Raw genomic sequence first — 10,721 nt, forward strand, 5'->3', positions numbered from 1 at the left:
AAAACCAGAAAACACATTTCACACATGCATTGTGCTCCACCACTTAAAAGGCTTTCAGCGGATTGTGGCCAAACTACAATAACTGCACGTTCCATCATAAATCATCAGTTGCAGTAAATGCTTACTCCCACTTATATTTCCTCTCATGCTTTCCTTTTTCTGCACTCACATGCTCAAAGAATAGCAGCTACATGTCCATAGGAAGTCTGAGTCTTACATATGGGGAAGCCATGTTTTTGTCTTCCATGGCCCTCGGCTGGTGTTGACAGTGAAGCTGTAGCTGGTGTCCTCGGAGCGACTGTCCAAATGCTAAGGATTCATGCTGGATTTGCTAATGTTGCTATGGTTATGGTTCTGCTATAATTGTAGCAGTGGATGCTGCAGCTACATAATTTAGTTGTTTCCAAGCTTATCTGTTATCTTAAGATGAATATAAAAATTGTTTTGTATCCATATATGATGTCATGAAAGCAAAGCAGGATATAACAGGAAATCCCAGTAGAGTTAATTTTAATTCACCCTGTTAAAGGCTCTGTATCTTACAGGGCAGTGTGTCATTGGTGCAGTGAGCCACAGAGCCAACATCCAGATGGAGAGATAAGGGAAAAAATGTCTCTGAGCAGCAGCCAAAAAGACGAGGCTTTGAGTTTAAACTAATCATTCTATACTGTGGTCAACAAGTGCAGTGAACTCCAGCGAGGGTTTTCAGTTTGACATCCCCAAACAGGTCAGAGTCAGGTCAGCCAGGGAGAGTATGATTCATAAACACTCAAGCAAAGGTGAGTGCGTGCATTTAATAGAGCATCTGCTGCTGAAATGTACTTAAAAAAAGGCTGCCTACCATTACTGCTGTCACACTCTGCCAGCAGAGCTACAATGCCTGCGCAGTGGGAAAATCTGTATGACTTGTAGCTTTAGGGCTGTTTTGGAACTTCTTCTGTCGTTTTCATCTGTTTTTGTCACTCTCAGCATCGCAGCACCAAGTCTTTTTATAACCTAGTCTATAAAAACGCTGAAAATCCCTGAATATGAATGTTCTCTTGGTGATTTCTTTCAGTTCTGCTGTGGCTTCATGGCCTGCCTGTCATGTGAAGCAGTTTGCATTTATTCCTCACCTGATTATTTCCAAGCTTTCATGGAATTTGCAGTCAGACAATTTATATTTCTCATCAAGGTTAAAAGACGGAAAAAAAAAAATTAAAAGCCTCTTCCATTCAGGAAGCTCCTACAGGCCATACTGTATATAATGATCCAAGAGGCTTATCTCTAAATTGCTTGCCACCTAACCTGCTGTCTGTTTTTCAATGCATTTGCCTGTTTCTGCCATCTCATTAAGAGTCCCCTCATGACGTTTAACTCCTGCTTCAGCATCTCTCTCCGAATTTGCTGACCGTTTCCCTCAACCAGGACAACACCTGTGGAACATATGGCTTATGTCACATGGCAGTAATCTCATCATCAGTGACATTGTGGCATTGATGGACCCTATTACCATAGTAATCTCTCCTAATGCCACAGCAAAATGCCAGACACTGGTGTAGTAAGCTGTTTTACGGTTCACCTGGGACCTGTTTGACAAAAGGTGCTTACAAAGTGGTTCTACAGGTATCTGATGTTAATTAGAATTTAAATTCGGAGCTTTGTGGTTTTTGAGGAATCTATAATTTCTGTATATATTACTTTGAAAAACTCACCAGTATTTGCATCACATTGCTGGGGACGCTGCTCATTGCGGCTGCGTTTGCCATTCAGTGGACATTTCTCTCAGCAGATAGTGATACAAAAGGCCAAATATACACTGTATCTGCTTAACAGATGGTTGGAGATCAGTTTCCCCATGCTTTTATTCTCAATCCAGGCCCCTACCTGTTTACAAATGCTGCAAAGCAGACTGTAACTATTATTAACAATAGTCGCACAAAGTTCAGTAAATAGATTATCACCAACACCAAAGTGCTGAAAATTTAATGAGCTTCTCAGTGATTAAACATATATATTTCATACTCTTGGCTGCGCTTGCATTGTAAAGTCTCAGTGGTTTCAGGAATGACAAATGAAGCTCGAGCAAAAGTTCAGTGAGGAAGACTATTCTTCTGCATCTTCAGGCCTTTAGCTTATTTCTCATACCACCCCGCATTCACTCCTCTCATGCATGCTCACTCACAGTGACACACCTTCACCATAAGCCTAACATCTCACTGCCGTCTTTTTAAATATGAGTCTCTCTCTCTGCCTTAGTTCTTTTCACACTGCTGTCATGCGCACCCTGTCACCACCCACTCTGCAAATCTCCACCTTCATTTCATCATCTTCATCAGTCAACTAAGTCATCAGCCACCACCACCACCACTGGACTCCATGGGGGGATTTATCATGCTGCTGTTCAGGGCGATGCCCCTCGATTTCATGGACTCCCTGTGGAGTCTGAGCACGAAAGACTTCCTGATGAGATTTAATTATACTACACGTATCATCATAATAAACAATTAGCTTTACTTCCTTCACTTCACTCTTCTGTCTGAATCATTTCTACTGTGGCTGCAGGTTCCTCACCCTGCAGAGTGTTATCAGCAGTTATTTTCTGCAGCACAGCCTTCCCTGTATATGAATTGATTGCGTTTAGATTGATCTAAATATGCAATCAAATGGACATATATGTCAGTAGTTTACAAACTCACACAGGTTTTGCCTTTTCAAATAGGAAAAGCAGATTTGGCACTCAGGGTGCAATTTCATTAAAAGTGAAGTGAATCTCTGCTGAATAAGTGCAGGAAGTGGTGCTGTAGGGACAGAGGAACCTATTGAATGTGAGCGAGGCAATGAACAGAAAGTTTTTCAACAAAGAGAATTATACAAAGCTCTAATAAATCCTTGAGTCCAGTTAACCGCAGTCTTTTTGCCAGAGTGATTTCTGTTCTTTTAAAGCTCAGTGACTCTGATTGGAGTGAGAGCAGATAAGACATATTTTCAAACACAGTTAGCACTCATGTGGAAACTATATCTGATGTTGGTCTCGAGCTTCTCCCTCATTAAGCTGCGGTTTAACACAGTGTTGCCTGTTCCACGTCCGGTCTGGTTGTTCCTGTCGCTGGTTCTTGATAGATGTCAGAGCTCAAAAGGAATGATTCTTGTCTCGCAGTAGATAAAGGTCTTTCATCTCCTCCTTTGTCAACTGAGTCCTGCAGAAATCAATCATCGTGAACAAGTGAACAAAATCAACTGGAGCAATGTGCATGTGCACATGAAGCACCTGCAAATGCACATGTATGCAGTCCTGTGAAATTAATAGAAGAATCTGAAACCACTGCAGTGCTTTGAAGTATAAAAGCCTGGAGAGGAGGGGAGGAAGATCAGTCTTGAAGTCTACAAGCAGTTTGTACTGCAACAATAAGTACTTGACAGTCTTGAATTGGTATTCATCAGGCAGTGAGGGGATGCTTTGCACATACTGTATGTAATAGATCAGCAAAGAAAAAAATTAATGAGTTAAAGTGGTTATTATTAATAGTGTTTCCCTCAGTCGTTGCTGCTGCCCATCCCTTCCTAACAAACACACATACAGAAAAAAATAGCATTCAGTGCTTTACTCAAATGCATCATCTAATTTGTGTAATTTCATGTTATATGTACCTAAACGCAGTATTACTTGTCTGGACCTACTGGATGTAGATGAGGTTGAATCATTAGTGTAAACTGATTTTCAGTTCTGCAGCAGTATACCTCAGTTGTGTTGTGTTCAGACTTTAAATGAGTTTTCTTTTGTAAGTGTATCACTTACTTTTTTTCTGGCCCCTTGTCCTGTTTAAAATTTCACATAAACTCCCACACGCTGGACTCTTGCATAACTGGTGAGAATAGTCTGGAGGTCAAAACACCAGCCAACACTTGTAGTATCAAGAACAGTGCTATTGTGGAACCAGTGCATCATTGTAAAACACTACAAAGAACATTTAAATATGGACATGAACAAAGTTAGAATATATATATGTAAAGGACACCCGATCATCTACGTATACATCAGCTATTTGAGCATTCACTCATGGATTAGTTTGGTGTACGCTCATGTGGTTTCAGACCACATGGGGCTGGGGTGTGCCTAACAATGGAGATGGTTGGTGCCATATTTGGCCCATAGGAGAAATGCATCCATGTGTCTAAAAATAGCCATTTCATTGATTACCTTCAGCAGCATACTTACGATGGCAGTGAAGAGGCAAAACTAAACTTCAGGTGCAGAATGTCTCTGATCTTTTCACATCCACAATGACACTACTTGTTACATTTATGCATTGTGTTTGTCAAAGATGTGGTTTGATTCAGTGATAAATGCCTTTGTGTCTTCTTGTGGAAAAACCTGCAGAATACAGTCACTCCATCAATGGGTTTAGATATTTTGGGCTGTAAGAGGAATGGGAAAAATGGAGAAATTACTCTGGTCTTAAGCTTAAAAAAATGGTTGTGCTAGAGGCAAAAACTGCCTGAATGTTGGAGCAAATTCTATGAAAAACAGGTTTTCATTGTGTGGAACATGTTCTGAGGCGTTCTCGGCGGTGACCCTGACATTTTCTCTCCATTCCTTTTGTTACATCAGAATTCAGACTTTGATGTGGAGAAAAGCACGTTTTCAGTCCCCCTTATTCTTCACCACCCACTGAGATGGCAATGTCACCTATCCCATAACGCTCTGTCACACAGGTACACCTCAGCGACGGGGGGTTAATTAAGATTAACGTGTGGGCTTACAAGGGTCACACTGTATGAGCTGATACACGCACTTTACTGCTCACACTGGTGAGAGGAGATAACCGCTGGGGTGTGAGTCAACGCAGAATGATGTGATATATGAAAGTATAATTCAGCACAGCAAATTATGGGTGTGAAGTGATATAATTGATGTCGTCTCACTGGGTTTTTCAAGTGTAAAAAGTCAGAAATTCTGTAGATCTTTCTTGTTCCTCAAAGGTTGCTTGAAATGACTAAAATGATTGTAATTTTCTTCAGTGCTATGAAATGTTACTTGACTATGCTCCACGATGATATGTTCAATCCACTAGGATGGGTGAAATGAAAAAAAGAAATCAATCAATTTATTTTTCAATTTTAAAAAGTTTGGTTATTTTTGGTATCTTACTTTTTTCAGGGCTCGACATCAACTGGCTTAATTCCCTTTAATCAGCAGGAACTAGCATTCTTATGCATCATTCAATAAGGTTTACTGTCTGCTTGCACTTTCAAACGATTATCCAATACCTTACAATTGATCTTTCCGTCTCAATACAGGACAGTATGACAACATGCATGCTGAAACTGAACCAGGTATGTTCACAATATACCTCAAGTCTGAACAAGTGCAAAAGAAAAGAAACATAAATGCACTTTGTTTTACGTGCAAGGCATTTTCCAGGCTTTAGTATGACTAATTCATTCCTAGTTTTGGCCTCTTCAGGGGAGTTGTTTATGATACCAAATAATGAGGTTTAATGAGGTGCAGAAGGCTGGTATAAAGTTGAAGCTCTATCAGCTGATGATGAAGCAGAAGCAGGTGGTGTGGTTGCAGCTGTGAGAATACTGCTTGTTGAGAAAAACTGTTCTATGCTGTAGTTAAGTCAGTTGCAGGATTCCCTATTTTTGAAGAAAATTGCAAATAGCAGGTCGACAATACTTCTATCATGTTTTCCATTTCCTGTTCTATTCATGATGATAATAGACAGTGTAGCCTCTTCCTTTTTAACCAATGATTCTGCTCATTCCAGCCTTTTCTTCCTTCTGCACGATCCAAGATTATGATGGGATCGGTGCCACATCCTGTCACAGAGAAAATAAGGAACTCTTCCTTGGGGGTTGTTTGTTTGACAGGGAGGTTTGCAGAGAGAAAACGTTGGAGTACACACACACACACACACACACACACACACACACACACACACACACACACACACACACACACACACACACACACACACAGAATAATGTAGGAGGTGAGCTTTTTGAATAATAGCACTCTGTGTGGTGAAACTGTGGGAGCTATTTGTAAAACTGACAGAATGACAGATTCTCTAATATTTTTAATTTAGCTCCTAACAGTAGATTGATTGATTAATTAAGAAGGTGTCTTTGGAACAGGAAAACCATGAGTTTCATAATTGTTCGACTTCCTTCAGATGCTGTAGCTGCTCCACCACTGTCTGTCGCTCTTTTAGGTGAGCCACACACATACATTTACACAAGGGAGTCTTCGCTGTGCTTTTAGTGCACACCTGCCTGAGCGCTTCCCCTGTTTTCACCGGCGAGTGACACACAGCAGTCAGAGACAATGACAGACTAATCAATACGCGTCTGAGAGCTGAATGAAGGAAATCCATACAAGTGAATTGGAGTCTCACATTTTCCTTCCATGCAGACACGACCACTAAACTAGAACAACATCTGCAAACCAGAAAAAGACCTTTAGACATTCAGCAGAGATGATGCTGCTGTAGAGATGTTTACAGGGAGAGCTGTGAGTGTGAGTTTGCTGGAGGGACTGGGGTTTTTTCACCTTGCATAACAAGATTTTGCCCAAAGACATTATTATGTGGTGGGCTCTGATATAAAAACACCCATAGAAGTCCTCCTTCTCCTCCTATCACATTGACTTTGTGGTTACCAATTTCCCCTTGGAGGCTTCAACCCACAGCAGCCCAACAGCTCATTATCTGCTTGGTAACACACTCATCTTGGAGGGATATACTATACTTGGAAAGTGGCTTTTGTGTGCAGATCATACAAGCCTGTGATTAGCAACACCATCTCTGCATCTTAAAAAAAAAAAAAAAAAAACTACATGTGTAGGTGTATATAATTTTGTTTGGAAAAACACAAGTTGATATGGATGAATGTGCTGAGAGTGCTTTACATTCCCAACAGCGGCATTGACCAGACATTTTTTTTGCTGCTTTTTGAACCCTCTCTTCAAACACTCATCAGTTAGATGTGTAGTGTGGGTGTTAGATCACAGCGCTCACCGCCATGTTCTGCACGTCACAGCAGATATGGCTTACTCTGCCGCTCACATGCTCAATGAATTCAAATAGGAAAATGGCTCAGCTCAGTGTAGTCTCATTCTGTTGTGTACTTTCTACTGTCTTGCCAGAGAGCAGGCGCCATCTGTGTGGAAATCATGCCAATGGGGAGTGAATACACAGTATAACCAGATGTTAATCCATTGCCTTCTGTTTACCTGCAGCAGTATCTATTCTTTGGCACAGTTGCTGCAGTGACAGTGTCTGTCTTGCTACCAATTACTGTCAGCTGCTCATAATAGAAATTAAAGGATAGGTGGAGATATTGGATTTTTTTTATTTATTTATTTATTTTCATTGTTACCAAGTCTCATGAAAATACCAAAACCAAGATTGGATTCATCCTCCTAAGAGGAACTGTGCAGCTGAGAGTTTGACATACCTCGCTCCTCTACTCCACTGAAGACCAAAACTAACAAACATCAACGAGCTGTGGCACACGCAGTTATTTTGAATAAGAAAACCTTGTTTGTGCATTGAATCTGCTGCTGAAAATAGCCCCCAACGAATAAATTTTTCCCCCCATTTGCTAATCTAATGTTCTACTACAGTGGCCAGCTGTTTTAAGGAAATTCTTCAGCCTTTTTTAATATGAAAGTGACTTGTTAACAGTAGGAATTAACAAGCTTTGGGCTGGGAGCCACAGGCAGAATTGTAAAGTCAGAAAGCATTGAGAACAAGGTTTTTGGTTTGGTCTTTTTAGGGGATTTGTTACAGTAAGAAAGATACAGAATATCCCTCAGGCTTATCCTCCAAAATCAAAGTGCTAACAAAGTTGCCAGCCTGAATCAAGACTTACTGTTGAAGAATATGATTCATATCTCTGGGAATGACTTTCCACTCCAGTGTACTATGTTTGTGGCAATTCACAAAATGTTTTGAATGGTAGCAAACTACTAAACACTGTGAGTCAGCACTACGCTATGACACAATTGAAAACTGTACTGAAAATAGCACTTAAAGTGGAGGCCTGACTGTTGATACTCAGGCACAGCTGGACAGTTAAGGCTTGTATTCTACTTTTTTATTCAATGTTTTTGTATGAATAATAATGTCATAGTCATGCATTATAGGACCAGTGTTAGAAAATACATTTTATGAAGAAGACATCTATAGATATGAGTCATTTCTGGTGGATGACTGTCCAGATTTAAAACAGCATTACTGAAATAAGGGAGCAACAATATCTCAACCTGTTATGTCAAAGCCTTTGAAGAATTTGACATAAAACACAGACATTGGCATACTTCTTCCCATTATCAAACCTTTCTATGATATAGCTACTGTCACAGTTAAGTAGTGTCAATAACCCTTTTCACCTTTATTCCACTTGCCTTTGCTCTCTTAAACTCTCAGTCTGTATCTAATAAATCTTTTATCCTAATGATATAATTTATGTGACATAATATAATACGACATTCACACTGACAACCCGCCTAACTCATTTGCTACAGATCTTTTTAAACATTTTACAAAAATAGATATTTTAATGTATTAGCAAGCATGTCCTCCTCAGCTCCCCTGCTGTGTGGTGTCCGTCAGGGATCGATCCTTGGACTAGTCCTTTTTCCACTGTCCATGCTTTCTCTGGGTCACTTAGCTGCTTTCAGGAAGTGTCATATTGCTGCTATGCTGATGACACACATCTGTTTCTCTGCTAAACCAAAAATCCTAAATCAACTGTCCTCCCTACATGATCGCTTAGCTGAACCAAAGAATGCACGTCTCTTTATTTCATCCACCTAAACCCTGATAAAACAGAAATTATTTCCACTGGTGCGGATAACATTTCCTTTGTAGTTGATCAATTTATTGTTCAATTTCATTCTGATAAGAAGCCTACCACTAAGAATCCTTGATCCTTGATGTCACTAAACTTGTGCAGTCCTGTTTTCTTCAGCTAAGAAATATTGCATGAATCAGATATTTGACATCTACAGATTTTGAGTAATTAATCCATATTTTGATTTGCTCCCACCTTGATTCCTGTAATTCCCTATATTTGTCTCAGTCAAGCTGCTTTAAACTATTGACAGTTACTTCAGAATGCAGCTGCGCAGGTACTAACAAGAACCTGCCAACATCATCCCTGTTCTTGCTTCCCTCCATCGGCTCAGAATAAACTTCAAGATCCTGTTGATTTTTTATAAGGCTCTGCATGGCCTTTCCCTCAGTTACATTTCTTGATTACCTCACCCTGAAATCCACCTCTCGATCAACTCTAATCTTGGCCTTTTATCCATCCCATGCTCCAGAGGCAAAACAAAATGCAATCATGTGTTTTAGCCCCAGCCCTCTGGAGTCATCTTCCCCCATCTATCAGATTCACAGTCTTTGGACTGTTTCAAATGCCTTCTATAAAGACATTTTTATCGACAAGCCTTTTTATACATCTCCACTGTGGGTTTTGTTTTTTTCTTGTGTTTGTTGTCTGGTCTGTCTCTCATTGTGCTGTGTTTTATAATGTATCTTTACCTTGATTCGTTTTTATCTTTTCGTGCATGTGGCCTGTTGCTATCTGTGGGTGTGGTGTGGGGTAGGATCCTTGTTGTATTGCAGGTACTGTGACGCTGCATTTGGCAGCATCACAGCCTCTAATGCTGCATTTGGCAGAAAAACCTCAGCTGTTGCTATTTGGAAATGATGTGTAGTATATTTCTTTCTGAATGCACAAATAGGATTGAAAGAGGTAAATAATCACAGCTAAAGTGTAAAGCTGAAGTCAATAACAAATCCTTTTTTTCCTTTTTTTACGGGTTGTGTAACACTCGAGGGATTTTTTTTTCATGTGTTTTCAAATGTGATGCTGATTTAAAGAGCAGGGGAAAGGTGAAGTCTTTGAACCCTGACTGACTGACCTGTATTTGCTCCTTGAAGCTTGTGAAAGCAAAATGATAGCAATAACTGCAGCTCGTGTTTCTGGGCAACACACAAACACACACACAAACAAACAAATAAACTCACTGGCGATAGGTACGTATTGTTGTATTGTAGACGAACAGTCCACAATGCATCTGGTACTTTTCAAAAGTAATTCCCTCCTCTTTGACTTCTGGTGTTATAAGCATATTGGCCCTGAGCCTTTTCTAAAATAAGCTGTCAGTGGAACAGTTGTATGATGATGCAGGAACTGGAAAGAACTGACAGGGCATTTTTCATGGATGGTCTTTTTCTTCATCATTTATTTTCTTTGCAGGTTCAACCGATTTGCAATGAGTAGTTCAATATCATGTTTATATGATGTGCTTATTTACTGTATATTCTCATGGTAGCACTTAAAAACAGGTCAGTCGATATAAATTAACTGTGACCTGATAGTGCAGCCTATTATAATAAGAATGGCAATGTATGCTAAAGTCATGGAGTTTCACCTCACAGTGAAACTGGGGGCCTCGGTCAGTCATTAGTGCAATGCAAGTCCCCAAAACAGCGACATTGTGACAGTTCTCATCACCATATTCTACTCTTACATATCTATTGCTCAATATTGGCAAACACACTGAAGAGCATCCAATATATTTAACCACCCAAAAGCTGGAAGACATTTCAGCAAAACAACATACACAAAAATGATATGACTATCATGTTTACAGCCTACTTGTTCCATTTTGGTAGCTCATATGAGTCTAAGCTGCAGCTGGCGTTTTACAGCTGAATGGA

The sequence above is a fragment of the Chaetodon trifascialis genome, chromosome 19 (assembly GCF_039877785.1).
Source record: "Chaetodon trifascialis isolate fChaTrf1 chromosome 19, fChaTrf1.hap1, whole genome shotgun sequence".
In the NCBI taxonomy this organism is placed as follows: domain Eukaryota; kingdom Metazoa; phylum Chordata; class Actinopteri; order Chaetodontiformes; family Chaetodontidae; genus Chaetodon; species Chaetodon trifascialis.